The sequence below is a fragment of the Camelus dromedarius genome, chromosome 4 (genome assembly GCF_036321535.1).
Source record: "Camelus dromedarius isolate mCamDro1 chromosome 4, mCamDro1.pat, whole genome shotgun sequence".
Classification (NCBI taxonomy): domain Eukaryota; kingdom Metazoa; phylum Chordata; class Mammalia; order Artiodactyla; family Camelidae; genus Camelus; species Camelus dromedarius.
This window is the reverse complement of record NC_087439.1, coordinates 22,243,917-22,263,549: the sequence shown is the minus strand read 5'-3', so window position 1 is coordinate 22,263,549 and position 19,633 is coordinate 22,243,917. Positions and strand designations below refer to the sequence as shown.

Genomic DNA, 19,633 nt, shown 5'->3' with positions numbered 1-19,633 from the left:
GTCCCGGCTTAACTTGACCCAATGCTCATTATAATGTAATTAACTTTGCAGTTTGAGCCCCCTCCCTTAGGTTTCTCTGTGTACATCATGGGTAAGAGCATGCGCAAAAGAGATGGGCGTGCCTGAGCACATGAAATAGGCGTCCGTGAGCTATCAATCAATCAATCACAAAAACCCCTCTAAGCCAGGAGAAACCAAACCAGAATTTTACAATTTTGAATATAAGATAAGTAAAACTATACTCTTTGTCCCCCAAATAAGCGACAATGTATATACAGCCGGAATGGCCTGCCTACCTTTGCTTAATATTGGCATTATAATTACATAACATCACCAACTTTTTCCTCTCCAAACATTTTTTTTTCCTTAATAGTTGTGTTACCTGGAGGAAGGGAGTAAATTTACCTCAGTTCTTAGTTATTCCCCCCCCAAAAATGAATTTTTAATGAGAGATAGAAAGTGTAATATAAACATAAGATTTTATTAGTGAAGTGAAAAGGTAGTAAAACATAGTACACCCCCGAGAACTGGGAGGGGGCCGATCCAAGAGAGGAAAAATGGCTCCGCTGCTTTGTTTCTCCTGTCTTAAGTCCTGGCTTGGGTGGGGGGGGAGGGTTGTGATTGATTAACAGCTCATGTTTCTTGCACTCAGGCATACCCATCTCTTACGTGCATGCTCTTACGCATGATACACACAGAGAACCTACAGGAGGGGCTCAAGCTGCAATGTCAATTACATTATAATGAGCACTGGATCAAGTTAAGCCAGGTCCTTCTCTCCACTGCGCAGTCACAGGGTTCGATCCTAGCAGGCTTCTTTGCTGGCCCTCATTTAGAGAAAGTAAAAAGATTGGAGCCCCTTCTCCTGAGCAGAGGTGTACTATTATTTTCTGGGTTGCTCCTTCCCCCTTTCCCTCCCCCTGCCCAGTGCTCATTTCTATCTAACTGCCTAACATTACTACTTAGGTGCACTGGAGATTCAATACAGACCAGGACCCTGAAGGTCCCTGACGTCACAAAACTTACAGTCTAGTAAAACAGGATGTGGCATAGGATTTTAATAACTTCTTTATTTTTCAAGATTCCTAAAATATTCTGAGAGAGATTGAATAAAGTCACCATCAAGTCATCAGGTCCAGCTGTGATATCTGTCATAGAAGTTAATTGAACTTAATGACTATTTCGGAAAATGTTAGAAAGCTTTATTCCAGTAAGCTCATCCCTTGGAATCCAGATGCTGAAAGGATTTTATTCTATTATAAAGGGAATCACACGGAGACACTTAAAAGTGAAGCTTTTATGCTAAAAATCTGTCCATTTAGACTTTTGCCACAATGAGAACTCTTATTCATTGACATTGCTTATTAAAGAATAAAGCTTTTGATGAACTTGTGGAATCTTGGGAAGGCCAATTTCCCTCTATCCTATCAATCATTGTTCCAAGATTTAAATTCCATAAAAAGAACAGCCGTCTGCAAAAGTCTTTGCTACTTAGATTGCATGGTTTTAATATCCATTTGAGAACTGCAATTTTGTGGATAGCATAGAAGACGAATTGCAATTTTGTCTTTTCTGTGGAGTTTTACAGTGAAGAATCTTGAATGGTTCAAATTTGACATTAAAATGGCCTTGGTAAGTAAGGGTGCATGACTATATATTACATCAACAAAAGGAGTAGCATTGAACACAGGTTCTATCCATAATATGTGGCTGATAATTCACGGTCAGCAGAAATAAAAGATAGTGTTTTGGAAAATGTGTAGAAGAGGTTTTTTTCTTTTTTTTTTTTAAGAGAAATTCATTATTTTATTTATTCATTTAACAAATACAAAATGCCTGTAATGTGTCAGGCTTTCTCTCTATGGAGTGTGGTGATAAAGCGGTGGATAACTCCCTGCTTTTTTGGAGCTCACATTATCATATGGGACTGGATAATAAACTGACTTAAATATACTCATCAAATAGTTATAAATGGGTGCAAAAGAAAACAGAAGAAAGGAATAATCTACCATAGAAGCAAATGGTGCTGACAGGGTGGTCAGTAAAGTAATTTTTAAGAATGTAGCACTTGAGCAGAAAGCTCTAGAGAGTGAGGAGAGCTGAGGCATGATTGTTCCTAGAAGAGGGAAGGCAAGTACTAAGGCCCTGAGATGGAAGCATGCTTGATGGATCAGAAAAAAGGAAGAAGTCAGTGTGGCTGGAAAGAGTCAGCAAGGGGAAAATGAGAGTTGATTAGGTCAGAATGGTGACTGGGACCAGTCCATCTTGGGTCTTACCACCATAGTAAGGGTTTCGTACCTATTCTAGGTAAAACTGGAAGCTACTCTGGGGTTTGGGACAGAACTGTGAAATAATCTGACCTTGTTTTTAGAAGGATCACTCTGCTTCCTTCATGGAGGAGATAATGAAGGGAAGTAAAGTAGAAAAGGAAAACTTTTAAAACAATCATAGCTTGAGGTGTCACCCTGCATTCATTTAAGAATGCAGTAAGCACTGTGCAGGTACTGAAACAAGAGAACATCTTATTTCAAATTGGCCTATCAGAATGAAGCTCCTGAGCTGTCAGTGCTGTTTAAATGAGCCAGCACAATTATTCCCGCAAGGTGAGACTAGGATTTGTATTACAGTGTGAAGTCTGGGAGAGGATGCCCTAGGAGCCTGCAGTGTCTCAAGAGTGTTCCATGACGGCCGAAAAAAAAAAAAAAAGAAAAAAAAAATTTCAAGGTCAAGAATGATTTGTTTTTAATTAATAATTCAATATTATTATTAATAATTACAGTTGCAATCCATCATATTTTCTCCAAATACTTTTTGGACAACAAGAAGGAATGGTCAAAAGATATTCCATGTCATATTTTTTTTTCTTGATGGGGAAAATGTTTCTGTTCTGATCATTTACACATGCCCTATAGAGCACATCAGTTGTGTCAGTTCTCAAGTCCACTGGCCAATTAGCACTGAGAAGATATCACCATATCACACTATAGCCAGTGTGGCAGACAGTCAGTTACTTCCATTCATTAATTTAATCAAATCTATTATTAATGCAGGAAAATATTATTAGACATCTGCTACTTTGAGATATGGTGCTTGGTGGTAGGAATGTAATATTTCCCATCCTCAGAGAGTTTAATCTTTTCATACTTTACCATGTGCCATTCTCCCCTGCAGACCACCCACTAAATCATTCATGGGGTTTAAACCCCAGCCTCACCACTGAATTTCCTGACCTGTCTATGGTTCCTCATCCTTAAATTGGTGATAAGAATTTCACCCACTCATGCAGTAGTTATCACAATAAAGTGAGTTAAAACATACCCTTCCAGAAAGGCTAGCCCATACTTATAACCACCAGGCATACGACAGTGCTTCATAGAGAGTTAAAATGATAAATAACATATCATGCCTTCCTTAAGTCAGAGTTTTGCTGTATCTACATTAGAATACACAATACACAGTAAAATTACAAACAAAATGACAGAAAAAATCCCCACAATTTGCTGTCATTGAGTATCCAAAAGATGCATTACTAGCTCTGAAATACCACCATTAAAAAATGTGAAAAAATTCTTTAGGAATATTTTAAAATTATAAACTCATGCTCTGGTTACATCACTCTACATGATGAAGGTATCTCTGGTTGCATTTATGACTTCTTGTCTAGAAGAGCAATGCCAAATGCTAATGCATTGGTTGTACACAAATGAGAATTAATTTTAGAGGGTTAGTGTTAGGAGACTTTCATAACCCACATTTTCAGTATGGTCAAATTTTACTGGACCTCAGATTGATTATTTTTTAATTGGAATTTTAGAGGGTCCTAGTGTCAAAAGTGTTGCTGAATTTTAAGCTTTTAATAAAATACCTACTGGGGTGGAGGAGAGACAGCAAAGCCAGTCCTGTCTTCTGTAAGAGGTGGCAGCAGGTGCTGATGCCCAGAAAGTGGCATCTGGTGCTGGAACCAGACTAAGTTCCCACTGATCAGGAAAACTAAAACGATAGACAACACATTGAGGAAAGAGTCTGAACACTAAAGTAACCTTTATGCAGAGGCAGAAATGCTTTGGGGCCAAAGATATTGCTTGAATAGTTTTAACAGCGTACATCATCTTCTAATGTATGGAAATACACATTAAATAGGTTTAAAGAAAAATCTCTAAACACATTCAAGCACAGAATCAGAAGTTACATACTCTCCCAAGGCCTCTTCTTGATATGGCACATTGACAGAAGACTTGGAGTTATTGAAATTACCATGTATGTTGACAGAGGCATGAGCAGTGGAATATAAAACATGGAGCTGAAGATCTCATCTCAGACTAGGACGGTCATCCATCCTCTGGCTAACTGCAATTTGTTCCCTACTTTCTTTCCAGAGCATCATTCCTTTGTTTTTGTTGTTGGAACCTCAGTACCATTAGCTCCAAAATTAACTTCCTAAAATTCTGCCCCTGGAATGATCTCTGGTCACTTTCACATCCTCTTTGTGTCTCTGAATTGTGTAGGAATTCTGTGAATTTGTGGTTGTTTCTGAGAAACATAATATAACATTTCCCTTTTTTATCCAAAGCCACTAATAAAATAAGCTGTTGGTGAGCCAGATCCGAAGCTGAGCTCTTATTTTACCACAAGAATTTTGCTTCTGTAAATTTCTTGGACCATCTTCTCAACTAAGTGACTTTAGACTTCAGCAAGCAGTGTCACAGCCATGTTGTGTCTTTCCCATTAAATTAATCAAATGCTTTTCCTCCAGGATATTGAAATGGCTAATTCATTTATTTCCCAGACTTCAAGAACTGTAGCTTCTTAAACTTTATTAGGAAAATAACATACAATATTATTTGCTTTAGTATAGCATTTCTAATTAAATATATATTTTATGCTATTTACAGCTAACTTTACTTTCTTTAAAGAATTTTTATGTATAAGGACATTATTATAATTGATGGAGGAGGATGTAGTAAATTTTAAAAATCAGTAATCACAATACAGTGACACACGTATATATATACACAATGAGCAATATGGATAGATATATGAATATATAGATATATGTCTCATGGCTCCTAAGGAACAGACATTGGAATTTACATTGTGACTTTATTATGTACAATATGACTTGATGACAGAAGACATTAACACATCTATAATGAGGAATTAAATGCATGAATACATTTTCTATCTATAAAGGAATGATAGAATGGCAATCATATTATTATTTCTACCAGTGATCCTCAGATTTTTTTTGGCCATACTTTATGGTGCACATTTGAGAATTGTTTTCATGAAAGCATTGGCTGATGAATGTCTGCTAACCTGGAATTAATGCTTATTATTGAATTAACTGTATAATGCATGCCATGCTATATACATAATCTGCCAAAGGAATTGATTCTTCCATAGTAAGGGTTCAAGAAGCTTTATACAAGAATCAATATTGATTTTTGCAGGTGCAATCTAGAGGAAATTTCTTGATTGTGAAAGACGATTTTTCAAAGTGGCTCACAAAGCTCCTGGTTTCATCTAATATACTGGCTGCAATAATTTCAGCCCAGTACCAGTTATTTGCAGAACATTGGCTGCCAGAGATTGTTGCTTCTAACAGTGGGTCTGCATTTATCTCAGTTTTGTTTAAAATACCTATGAACTGGAAATTTATTTATGCTTTCAACACCCCTCGAATAAATAGCCAGGCTGGAAAGACAGTGTAGATTACTAAGGATGACCTGAAGTAGATTCATGAAGAAGAGGATTGATCAAGATTTGCCAGATTTATGGTACTCGGCGTGTTATGTCATGATCAAATACAGGAGTGACTCCTACTACATTACTAACCGTGTGACTTAACTGTCTTCTCGCAGATATATACGTGTATATTCCAGACACCAAAAAGAGTGAAACTCATCTTTCTTTACTTATTTATACCATATTTTTCATCCTGACTAGTAGCTTGCCCTAAGAAGGTTCCATCTATTACCATAAAGTTCATGGGGTGGAATATATAATATAGGAGAGAAGACTAAGACTACTAATGGGCAACTGTGCCATTCTAGGCAATGAAAAGATTGGCTTCTTAGAGTGCTTTCGTAATGAAGTTCCATTACCTTAATTCTAAAGTTATTACAACCAAAATCTAAGGAAAAGAACTGTAATTCTTATCTAAGTTACACTGAAATAAGAGGATCATGAATGAATGTGAATAGTAGTAATAATGATGATGATGATGATGATGATGATGATGTAATAAAGAATGTTTTTAACTCTGAGCCCAATACAAATGGAATTGCTCTTATGCCAAGTTCATCACAAATTTCTCTCTTACTTGATGGGAAAACTTAGACGTAACATATTCTCTTTGTTTATCTATAGGAACAATTATTCTACTTTTGAGTATTTTTTTTTCATGTTCCAGGCATTCTACTAATTAATCTGCACGGTAATTCTATAAGATACATCTTCTATTATCATACTTGTTTTATAAGGAAGAAAAATAATGATCCACGAGATAAAGTAGCTTATAATTTCAAAATAGAAAATTATAAAGCTAAAACTCAAAATTGATCACTCACTCCTTTTAATAGAACTTATTCTTTTATAGAAGTTTTAGATTTACCAAAAAAAAAAAAAAACTGAGACGATAGTACAGAGAGTTCTCGTTGATCCTGTATCTAACTTTCCCTACTAGAGATGTACTAGTATGAGATATATGTTATAATTAATGAACCATGTTGATATATTATTGTTAACTAAAATCCATGGTTTATTTAGATTTCTCCAGTTTTTTTGTCTTTCTTTCTCAAGATCCCATTTGGGATCCCAGATTACATGTAGTTGTCATATCTCCTTAGACTCTTCTTGGCTGTGGCAATTTCTCAGATTTTTCCTTGTTTTGGATGACCTAGAAGGTTTTGAGGAATACTGGTCAAGTATCTTGTAGAGTGTCCCTCAAGTAGGATTTGTCTAATATCTGTTTTTCTCATAGTAAGACTGGAGTTTTTAGTAATTGGGAGGAAGACTACAGATGTAAAGTGTCATCACATCATATGAAGCATACATACTACCAACGTAATTTGTGACTATCAATATTATCCTTGATTACTTGGCTGAGGTACTGTTTGTCTTCTCTACTGTAACATTACTCCTTTTCCTCTTTTGCATAATGTACACTTTTGATGGAAGTCCCTATGCACAGTCTACACCTAAAAAGTGAGGGGCTATGCACCCTCTCCTTGAAAAAACATTTATGTAAATCATTAAGAGTTCTTCTACAGGGGATATTTACCTCTTTTCCCCCATTTATTAATTATTCAGTCATTTATATTGACTGTAGGTTTAGTAAGAATGTTTTTTATTGAGTTGAGGAATTCTCCCTCTATTCCTAGTTTTCTGAGAGTCTTCATCAGAAATGGGTACTGGATTTTGTCAAATGCTTTTTCTGTATCAGTGGATATGATGCACTGTTTAGTCAGTTGATATGGTGAATTACATAAATTGATTTTAAAAAATTGAGCAGCCTTGCATACTTGAAGTAAATCCTACTTGGTTGTAGTGTATAATTCTTTTTATACAATGTTGGATTTGATTTGCTCATATTTTGTTGAGGATTTTTACAGTTATGTTCATGAGAAATATTGATCTGTAGTTTTCCTTTTTTTATAATATCTTTAACTGATTTTGATATTAGGATAATGCCAGCTCAAGGAGTAGTTCTATTTTGATAAGTTGTATTTGGAATTTTATTTAGTTCAACTATTTGTAAATTTCTCTTGAATCTTCTTTTACCCTTTTTTTTTTAGTAATGTGTTGGGCAATCTCCAAATACTTGGGGATTTTCCAGCTATCTTTCTGTTATTGATCTCTAGTTTAATTCCATTGTGATCTGACAACATACTTTGCATGATTTCTGTTATTTTAAATTCATTAGTGTGTTTTATGGTCTAAAATGTGGTTCTACCTGAAACATGTGAGCTTAAGAAGAATGTGTATTCTGCTGCTGTTGAATGAATTATTCTATAAACATCACTTAGATCAAGTTGATTGATAGTGTGAGTTCTTGGGGAACATTCTAGAAAGAAGAAAAAGTCCTGAAATGCCAAAGCCCTGAAATCAGAGTCTTTAGGGTATTCACAGAACAAGGTGGCCAACTGCCAGGAAAGAGAGAACATGAGAAAAAGTAATAGGAGGTGAGTCTAGGGGGAAGATGGGACCATGCAGGGCGTTGTAGGTATAAGGTGAGAAAACTTCAGAGGGTTTTGAGCTGAAGTGTTAGCAAGTATGATATCTATGATTTTAACATTGACTTTGGGCATTGGGAAAGCATGAAAACAGGTCAGATGGAAAGCTACTGCAGTAACCCAAGTCAGATGATGATTGGACAAATTTAGAATCAATGGAGTTAGTAAGAAAAAAATCAGATACTGGATATATTTTGAAGCTAGATCCAACAGAAACATTAAATACAAAGTGAAATAATTTTCAGAAGTAGTAAAGTGCATGGGAGTGGGGCACATGAACAAGCTTCAGAGTGCAGAGGTACAATCTTGATGGCTCGCTTGGCCCATATAGTCTGTTTGCCTTAGATTAGACTTAAAGACTTACACCTTGCAGGTACTGATCTCTCTCTAGGAATTTGGCATACACTTACTGGGACTGAGGAAACTTAAAGTTGCACCTGAAATTGAATCTTCTTGTGTAACTATAAATTACATTTGTAATGGGTTCAATCATAGGTAAACTCAACTGGCTGAGAATTGCATTGTTATATTTCCAACTTAGCTTTCAGAGTCATAGTGCTTTGCCAAGCAGCTTGGACATTAGCTAATTTCTAAAACCTTTTAAAAAATATTGGAATGTAAGAGTTTGTAAGAGGACAAAGCAAAAAATACTTTTTTTAAAGCTGGAAGTAAAATGGAAAATTCTTCATAGTAGTATAATATATTAAAATTGTATGTAAATTCAAACTTAATTCTTAGATGACTATTTGGACCTTTGCTGAGCAGTGTAATTTTCATATCATTTGTCTTGATAAATATTTGTTCCATTTCTATCTAATGTAGTAGATAAGAAGGAAAATAATCCTTTATTTTCACTTTTTAAACACAATCTAACATTTTTCTTAAATATTCTAGTTTTGACTTTTCTTAAGGATGTCAATTTTATTGCTCAGACTTCTTTTATTCAGTTTTATTCAAATGAATTGTTGTAAACTGTAGATATGTTAAATAAATTGATAGCAAACAAACTGTAAGAACTAAAATTACAAAATTCAAATTACAAAATTCAAGTTATAGAAAGCTAATGACATGTACAACTGTCTGTCTAGCTATGTAATGTGTCTCAAGATGTGCTATTTGAAAACTAGAAACTGGAGATGCCAAAGTCAAAACTGATCTGAGCTTAAACAATGACATTGAGTCTAATGCCCTGTTTCCATCTTTTATGCAACTTGTGCTAAGGCTGTATTTTAAAAATATATAGGTTTTCCTAGAGTGAAAGTTTTTCCATGTCTTATTTATCCATTTCTGATTTGCGAGGATTTGATTACTGATGCCTTAAAATCAGAAGGGAAGCATTTTGAAATACTTTCAAAGATATAGTTAATAATTGAGGACAGTCAGTTTCAATGTAGGCAGTGGGTAACATGTTCTCAGAATTAAGGTGCTCTTTTAAAAAATGGTTCCCTTTTAGGGATTTTATCAAATACAGAACTGATTAAGCAATCAAACTGCACTCTGGTTTCAGAGCAAAATGTTAGCCATTCTGCCACTCATTCTTTCTTTTATTACACCTCATTATTGTCTCTTTAGATTCTTTCTTTCTGTTCCGAATGATTTCCTGCCTTATGGCCATCTAAGGAACATAGTGGAAGGGTAAAGAATTAATTAAAGTTCTAATGGCGCAATTAGTAGTAAGCATGAACTGTTAAAGCATTTCCTCAGATGTTTTATGGCTTGTGAGACATCATCTTCACCTCTGCTGACGAATACTGACCACCTGTTATCTATTACCATAACGTTATACAAGCAGACTGACAGAAAACAATCTGGTCTCCAGTGATTGGACTACTGACGCAATTGACAGGCAGTTTCCACAAAGGTAAACTGTAAAAGCTAAATGAGATGGTGAATAGAAATTCAGGCAGGTGTTTAATGGAGAAACACTATTAAAACAACCCAGAAGTTGTAAAATGAATGTATTGTTTATGCATATTTTTATGGTATTCAGTTTGTTTCAGTGTGTGAAGACAGTAACTTTAAAACCAATATTCTATGTCACACACTTGTAATTACCTGTATGAGCTCATAACTCGAGCCAGGAAGCATATTGCACTTCGTAAAGAAAGTTTGTTATAAAAAGAAGTTTGTTGGCCCTAAACCAGTCTGGGTTTCAAATGTAAAAGTGGGTAGTAATGCTTTACACTAAACAGATGCTTTCTCCTAAACCTGAGGAAGTAAATAAGCTTAAAGAGAAAATAAGCTGACTTTGAAGGGAAAGCATGAATTAGCAGATTTCATTGAATTAAGGGCTGTGTGTTGCTATACTATCCTGCAAGAGCTCTTCTGGGTGCTGAATAACACTGAATTTCTAATATGACTCCTTCAATTATTGATTTGTTGCTTGTCTGTTCTCTAGGAAAGTCAGATGAAGATCAGCATGACAGTATTTATAGGCTGCATCTCAACTGTGGGATGTAATCCGTCTTCGTTAAGTTCAGTAAAAGTGATAGATGGCGTTTGGCAGGGTAATGATGTGATCACTCTACCAGCGCCTCTTTAAATCATAAGCTGTTGCTTTCTGTTGTGTAGATATTTAATCAGTTATACACCCCATTACTGATTTAATTCAGAATGTCAGTGGCAGGAGAATAATGTGCATATTTGTATATTAATATCATATTGTATTAATGCTCCCTTCATTTAAGTGTGCTATTCATTTGAAAATCATAAACTGTTGCTTCATGGGTAGAATAAATTTAATCGAGATGTTAGGTGTCTAGCACCTTCAGCGTTTTAATTCGGTGTATCGGTAAAAAAAAAAATGTGTTCCTGTATGTCTCTGTTCATGCTTTTGTTGACACAGTGGATTATTTGATGATATCAGTCCTTGCTATGAGTGGGGAAAAAAATTCTGTTAATTTATACCCAATGTAAATGCACTTTAATTTTCAGATTGCAGTAGAGGAGTAGAACTTTGAGAAAATAGTGCCAGAGCAACAAGTTTTAATAGAGAAAGTAGAAAACCTAGCAACTGTTGAATGGAGATACACTAGTAAAACAATCCCAGAAATTCATCAACATTTCTGTTTTTTTAGCTAAATGTTATGTTAATGTTAGAGTGTAGGATAATTTTCATATATGAAAAATCAGGTTCATAGTATTCTAAATGATTTTAGGGGATGAATAATTTGAATAACTGCTCTGAATATTTCACATTTCTGCTCTCAATATATTTTTCATACCTTACAATATAGGATATTTATAATCTAAAAAGTTCTTTTTTAAGAAAAATTTGTGGCATTACTATCTTCTGAAGAATTTTCTACTAGCTTATAGAATCTCATGTTAATTCTAACAGTTAGAAAGTCAGAATAAACATCTTTAGAGAAACTTGAACACAGTTTCCAATGAAGTTTAATGAGTCCACATAATTAAGTGAAGAAAAAAATTAATTTACAAGCAGACTAATGCATACTCTCTGTCAGCATTACTTTCTTCTAGACATTTAAGCAAAGGGGGTAATTGTAACATTTCCTAAAAGAGATCTCCAAGCCTTTGGGGGCTTCCTCTAGGAAGTATGTAGTACCATTAGGCAGTTGTGCATAAATGACCCTGACTGATAGACTAAACAAATTCCAACTTAATCTCATCGAATTTTACAGCCTTCATTCCTGTCTTTCTCTCTTAACCCACTCGACAGCTGTCATTTTTGACGCCATACCACACTCAGATTGGCTTGGAATGGACAAACAGCCTTGCACTAATGTGACAGGCTACCTTCCTAACTTTATCAAGATTCGTTAACTTCTCAGAGGATTACGTCAGTATTTTAACTAAAATGTTGTCTCTCAACCCTTAGAGTGAATATGATTTACTGTGATGACTCTGTTAGATTTCAAAAATCAAAGTGGAAGAAAGGGGAAAAGACACAGAAGGAAAAGAAGAAAGAAAAATATGTAAACTTCTGATTGCAGCAGCCTGACAGATTTTAAACAGGAGACATTTATAATGTTAAAAATGTCTTTTGAAGTCATGGAGTAGTTATTTAACAGATCCACCAATCTATCATATTAGTTTATTTGGCGCTTCTTTTTGTCATAAACAGCGTCCTCATTTTCATTTATTTCAAAGATTTAAATACCTTCTTCATTTTCTCTGTGAAGCTTCCGTAATTTTTAAAGTGATAGAAAGACGGAGTGTTACTTTGTTTTACTTATAATGTATTGAAAGCCTCTGCTTTGCCATAATAATGCCAACATTTATTTCTGTAATACTTCTTTCTAACAAACTATAAACTTTACAAAGAAATAATCTCATTTATCTTCATAACATACCTAGAGCTGTTAAGGAACTGCTGATTGTTAACTCCATTTTATAAATGAGAAACAAGGCGATACGGGAACTCCCTCCTGGTCACTCAGTCAGTAACACCCGGCGAATTAAAAATCGGTTTTCAGTCTTCACTCAGGATCTCAACAGCACTGAGGTTCACATGACTTTCAGTGCTACAGACTTTCAGCCATTCTATTTTTTGTTTGTTTGTTTGTTTAATATGGGTTGCTTCTCAAATTTGCATGTCATCCTTGCACAGGGGCCATGCTAATCGCCTCTGTATGGTTCCAGTTTTAGTATATGTGCTGCCAAAGTGAGCACTCCATTCCTTTTTATATCCATCTTTGCCATTTCTGTGATTGATTTATTACCTGCAAAAAAAAAAAATACTATATAGACATGTATATATGTATGTATGTTACCAACCCTCCCAAGTGGGTCCCCAACAAGGATCCTTCTGCCCCGTGTTACTTGCATGGATAGCATGAGACAGAGTTTGGTTCAGAAGCAAAGGAGAGCTTTATTCTTTGATCAAAGAATGGAGAGGTGCGAGCTCACCGGTTGGAGTACACCGGGCCCAGCCTGGCCCGCAGGCGGAGGGCGGGGCCACGTTACCGGGTTCTCCTCAGCCGGGAGGGGCGGAGCTTGCTGGGTGGACACAGCTCCACTGCTCATGCTCCGGATCGTGGCGCAGCGTCTCTGCGCACAGCCCGCCGCCGCCATCTTTAACCTCAGTGTTGTGGCGGACACTTCTACACAGGGACCCGGAGCGCAGGTGTCCGGCAGCCGTTTCACAGGAGGAACTCTGGTCCAAAGGGCCAGATATGAAACCTCTGCATGCGGCACCCTATGAGCAAGTGAAACTAGAGTAAGCACCAAGGAAAAAAAAGGTTAGACTTTATTTTAATACCTAGATTCTATTTTTATTTCCCAGAAATTGTTAATGGCTTTGCCGGTGACCTGTATATCTATTTATACACACACATACACATACTGTCAGCTTCTGAATCGTTATTAATGAGTACTCGTAAAACTATAAACAATCCATGCTGCCATTATACTAAAACATTCGATTTTTGGGTGCTTGAAGTGAGAACTTGTTTATGGAATGTACAGGAATCAGAGGTCACTTATGTGCAGTTGGTCTTGTATGCCCCCTTCCGTCCAAATAGCTGTTTACATGTCTTTGGATACTCTTTTTACAAAAGAAAATAACCCCCCCCCCCTTGACATATCTTTTTAGAGTTTCATTTTACTGTAATGTTTAAGCTCTATTCCATGAATTCTAACTCAAAATTGTATGACTTAGTTCAGCCCTGTTGGAGAGGACTGGTTTTTACCCACTCTCCTAGTTCGTACCCTTTCCCCAGCACTCCTGACCTCAGGCTAATCAAGGAAACAAACGTTTACAGATTTGTTTTCAAAATCACCTGCTTTGGCAGTGGAAGGGTTTTCTTTTGTTATAATCCCTAAGTTATTCTGTCCTGAGTAATAGCAAAATTTCTGTCCTTATCTTTTTTGTCTTTCTTTTTTGTTTTTGTACTTCGTTCTGGCATGAGACAAACAAATGATTTTTTTCTTTTTCTTCTACAAGGCGTATCTTTATTTCTTACTGATTTTCTCCGCTCTTACTGTCTAATGGAGAGGGGTAGAAAAGTATTGAATTTTTCATTTGTATGTTTTCCCTGCCACATATATTTTTTAAAATTCTCACTTAAGAGCTTTGAAGTTTTCCATATATATTGTGTCTTTGTATGCAAAGAAAGACAGTAAGAAAATACTCAATTTTACATGATGCCGTCTCCTTTCTTTGAGAGATTTGGTTTTTGTGACTTTTAGTCCTAGTTCTGTCCATGGAACCCTCATTGCTGTGAAATGCACTTTACACAAATTCATTTTTCTTGTCTTAATTTGCTTGTTCACCTGTTAAAACAAAGTCTCTTTCTTTCTTAAACGCTTTTTCTCCAGTAATATATGCAATCAACTTTTGAATATAAATATTTTCAAATCTTTCTCCCACTTATTTTAGTATTACTGAATAGTGAATAATGATGTTGACAAATGAATGCTAAAACTAGTGTATACTTTTAGAATGAAAATGCAAATAAATTAAAAAAAATTAACACTGATCATGTTTTAAAAAGATTAAAAGGCAACAACTAGATTTTAGCTCACAGGCTTTCCTAGGCTTGTAGTTCACTTTTATTCTATTCTGCATACGTATGTATATTTGTGTGCTTTTCCCCCTTTCATTTAAAGAATAAAAAGAAAGACTTCCAAAGTTGAAAAGTTTTCCTTCTTAGCTAAGATTTTGGAGGACCAGATGGCTAGTTCAAAGAAACAATAAATGAAGTCTGAGGAATGCTGGATTTTTCAAGGGGGAGCTTAAATTTTAAATTTTTATGAAAAATAATCATAATTATTTTCTTGACAATATGAGTGTTAACTATTATCACTTTAGCTGAGTATAAAACCCTGTACTTCTTTTTAAACTATGTTTAGTAAGACAGTATAACTGCTGATGATCTGAACATATAGCCTTAATCTGAAATTTCACCTTTCCCTGGATCCTTTGAAGTGCAAAAAAAACCAAAAAACACTTGGTGTCAGGAAAGAGAAAAGAAGATCAGAAAAAAAGAGTCGCTAGCATCAAAGTCACATCTTACCTTCTCTGCTGTGAAAAACAATTAGTCTTTGAGAAAGATACCTTGACCTGACTGGATCACATTGACACACTAATTTTTGTTTCCACAACACAGCTATTTATAACTAGATTGATTTTTAAGTACCTTATTTTCTAACTTAGTAAAAATCTCCCCTAAGTTTCTATTTTATCATCTTTTACTTGAAATGCAGATTATCTGTGTGGTATTCTTCAAAGTAGTGTACAACGTGAAACGCTCCCATTCTGCCTTTGTGTTCTGGGAGTTTGAGGAAGAAAGAGAAAATACGTGTGCAGTCAGACCAGACAGAGCAGTCCCCAAGCAAATGCTTGGGCCCTTAGGTTAAATGACGTAAACTCTTAAAATAGTGGTAAGCACGTAGTAAGTATTCAATAAATGCTAGCTATTAATTATATATTTTATAAGCTTTCTGACTTCCGAGTCTTCAAATTATTAACCTGTGAGATAGATTAATCTATGCATGCATATTACCAATATACACTTAATAAATTTTAACTATTGTTATTTGAAATGGTTGGAAGGTAGTGTTGCTATTTCTTCAATTTTCACAGAGTAATTTAATAGGACAAATGACATTCAGGACTTGTAATCGTTGAATAATGAAAAGAAGCAAAGTTCAGGGCATAGTATACATGAATTGTTAGTATCAATAGAGGATACTACTGAACGTGTTTCATAAACTATTGAGGATAAAATTTTGGTTTCTACAAAGTTTAATTTAGCTTGTTAAGGTAATTTTTTTGCCAGCACATTGTTACAATGTCAGCTAAATAAATTTTGGCAGCAATGTTATTTCTTAATAATTTTTACCTGAATCATTTATAAATGAAATACCATCCAAAAATTAACATGCAAATTTCGAAACCACATCAAATAATTTTTTAAATGGGTTGTAATGATAAATTCTTAGGTTTCAGTTTGTGCAGTCCCAGATATTGATTCCTTGACTAAATGTACAATTTAGAAGTGGGATTTTGGCATTGAAGGATAGTTTTTAAAGAATGAGCACTACCATTCTAGCAACTGTAGATTGAACAAAGAGATTTTAAACTGGCAGTATTGAAGCATGAAAGTCTTTAATGGTAGCATTTAAAGTTAGATACGGGAACAGTTTTCTTAAGGTCTATTTTAGTAACACATTCCTTTTTTTTTTCAACAAGGGGCAGAGTTTAACATATTTATTTTTGGTTCATGCACAGTCTGAAGGGAGCAGGCAGACTCCACAGGGCAGCTCTCCTTCATGAAGTGGCCCAGGGCCACAGACCACTGCCACTTCTCTCTGCCGTGTCAAGTGGTTCCCAGCGTCATCACGACAGGCAAGAAAGCTTGTAGAGACCTTACCCTGCTCTTCTCTGCTTTGACTTACAAGTGATACACATCCCTCCCATTTATCACCAGAATGTATTTGCCAGAATTAGTCATATCAATACAGCTATGTCACAAACAGCTGGGAAACAGAGGGGACATGAGGATGTTCTGTGAGCAATCAGTGGCCACGTTAGAATTTGAAAGAAAAAAATAGAATCAGGGAGAATAGCATTAGACATGAAGACAAATAAAAGATAAGAGTAACAAATTCTTAAGTAAATCTGTCCCAAACCATAGTGTCACACTGTTTTCTTCCAAAAAGTTTTGTTTGAGATAGGTCAGTGTGTCTGAATATTAGAGCCTATTACTTTTGATAATAGAAAATATTGTCCCAAGGAAATGGCATTATTAATACATTTATCATTTTAATTTTGTGATGAATGATTTTTAAATAATAGTTTGGTTATTTTTAGTAAATTTCTTAGTAAAGAAGAGTTCAAAAATCAGATTAGCTTCCGCACACTGAATTGCTCTACACTTAATCTAAAAATTAATTTTTGAGCATTTTATTTGGGAATTCAACAAACATGAGACACACTACTTATCAGCACTAGGTTCTGGAGATACAAATATGACCAAGACAATATGGAGCCTATTTCTGTATTTTTAATAGATAGTGTTTATGCAGATAAATAAGGCATCACTGAGGGGCTTGCAACATGGTTGGGGAAATAGATATAAAAGTTACTAGAATGCAGTTTAATAAGTATGAAAATAGAATTATAGGCAAACCATTATTTGTGAAAACATGAGATGAGATGAGAGAAGATTCTAGTATGAGGAAGGCACCTTGAGAAGATATTTTTCTGAGGAAACTTTCAAGATAAATGGAATTTTGGGAACTAGAGGACTAGGAGAAGGACATGATGATGTATATTTTATTTTACTTTGATTGCTTAGGAAATAGTTTTATTCAAAACTGCATAGCTGGCATCTTTTTAAAAAAAATGCATCTGATGGTAAGAGAATGTGACCTAAGTCTATAACCATAACCCAGACACACTGGGATTTCTAAGCACAGCTTTAGGCTCTTGACCTAAATCCTCCCTGAGACTGTATCTCCAGTAAAGTTTCCAGTCAACAAACCTAAATAAGAAATGGATATTTTATTGGGGATTTCATGGAAAGATGCAAACACAGGGTTTCACTAAACACCATGCAGGAAATTGCCAATTAGACATTTGTGTTTCCTTCCCCAAATTCCTCTTCAGCTATCACCTCAAACTATTTTCTTTTCTTCTATTGCATAGCACTGAAAAAAAATCTACTTTATTTTCCTAAGCAATTCAGCTCTCATACTCTGGTCTTATTATCAACAAAGAAAAACAAAAAACTTGATATTCAGACAATTTATTTTAACCTCAAACATGCTCCTCAGGATAGCTCTTCAACTCTTTCTATAAGTGGTTTATGTAGTTATGTAACTATAATAAATAGGATTCTTTTGAAGGGCAAATAATACTGCTAGGAAGAAAAAATTTACTCTGTAAAGTTAGCAAGCACTCTAAATCGCCTGAATTTTCTTCTGAAGATGGAGTTAGAAAGAAGGATATAGAATTAGCAATAGAAATTTTGGGCACAAAGATAAACAAGCAGGACACTAGTTAAAGTGGTAGGGACAGATTTTAATTAATAATACACTAATGCAGTAAGGAAGAGAGTCCAGCATGAACTGAACTCAACTATGATTTGTACAGAGATGACTGGGTGATTTAAAGGGAGAATAACAGAATAAGAAATGAGGTAAGCAGTGGAAAGGAAGAGAAAAATTACAAAGAATTTACCGGTGCAAATTTGATTAGGCTAGCTGTTCTAGAAGTTTGGGTTCTATTCTCCCACAGAAACCAGGAGACAGAGTTCCTATCTTTCCTGAGGATTGCATTTTAAAGGAAGAGTTCTCAGACCCTTGAGAAAGACACTCTTGAGTTGTAGGAGATCCGTGTACATTAAAAGGGACAGAGGAAGGATCCACTATTGTAAACTCTTCTTAGCAAATGCTCTAGGAAGGGTGGGCAGGGACCTATCAGCAAATGTTGGCTAAAACAAACAGTAAATTGTTTTGGCAGCCTTAAGCTTTCTCATGCAAACTCTTTAAGAGGGGCTAGGGCCATCCTAGGAATGCTGCCTTAAGCTGTTAGAAAACATGTTAGTGTTTAATTTTTAATAAACTCATTTGTGCTGAGAGTCTGTCATTTAATACAGACCCAAGTTGAGGCTTACTCAGGATCATGACTAGAAGAGAATCTTTGTCAGGGGTCATCCTGCAGGGGGGTTATATTTGGGGTCATGAGCCGTCTATATTTGCTAACACACATGGGGAAAACTCATGATGGGGAATAGGAGGAGGGAGTAGCAATAGATATAGGGAGAGAAACAAGAATGTATATAATCATGAAAGGCAAGCGAGGAGAGAATTATGGAAAGAAATAAGGAAAGAATGAGACACTGAAGAGTGGCATGTAAGTCACCCAGGCGTCACTGAAATATGTCAGGAGGAGCAAAAGGCCGAGCTGACGTTGTGCTAGATGAGTTCGGCCCATGATTCTGTCCCTTCTGTGATCCTCATCATCTGGAATAGCCTTTCTTTTCTTTCTTTTCCTTCTTTTCCTGCTTCATTAACTGCCCATTTGAAAAACAAAAACAAAAAACTTCTATTTATGTCTTACTTTCTCTCATATCTCTCTGTCCTTGTCCCTTTTACATTATGTCATCAAAATTTAATATTTTCTAATATTTAAATTTTCTAATAGCCCTACCACTTTTCCACCTATGAGCTTATCAGATATTTATATTATCATCCTACTGGTAATAGTGAGACTCAAGATACAATAAGTAGTTCAGATGGCTGAGCTTATTCCAAGGGATGAGGAATAAATAAACTGGAGCCAAACTTCTTTAATGAAGAGAGACATATTTACAAATGTAGATTGTAGCTTCTTAAAGTTTGAAACCAACTCCTATAATAGCTAATATTTCTAGCATTATACTTGTAGAAAAATGGGGATAATAATTTAGCCAACAGAGAACCAACAT

The 19,633-nt window shown here is 35.4% G+C and overlaps 1 protein-coding gene and 1 non-coding gene across 5 annotated transcripts in view; one reads left to right on the top strand and one right to left on the bottom strand.

The window, feature by feature from the left end:
• LRP1B (LDL receptor related protein 1B) overlaps window positions 1–19,633 on the top strand; it is a 1,592,931-nt gene that overhangs the window by 1,265,019 nt on the left and 308,279 nt on the right. The window lies entirely within an intron of this gene.
• On the bottom strand, window positions 12,763–12,869 carry LOC116153203 (U6 spliceosomal RNA). Its single transcript, XR_004136991.1, has one exon. It is a non-coding gene; the product is annotated as a U6 spliceosomal RNA (small nuclear RNA).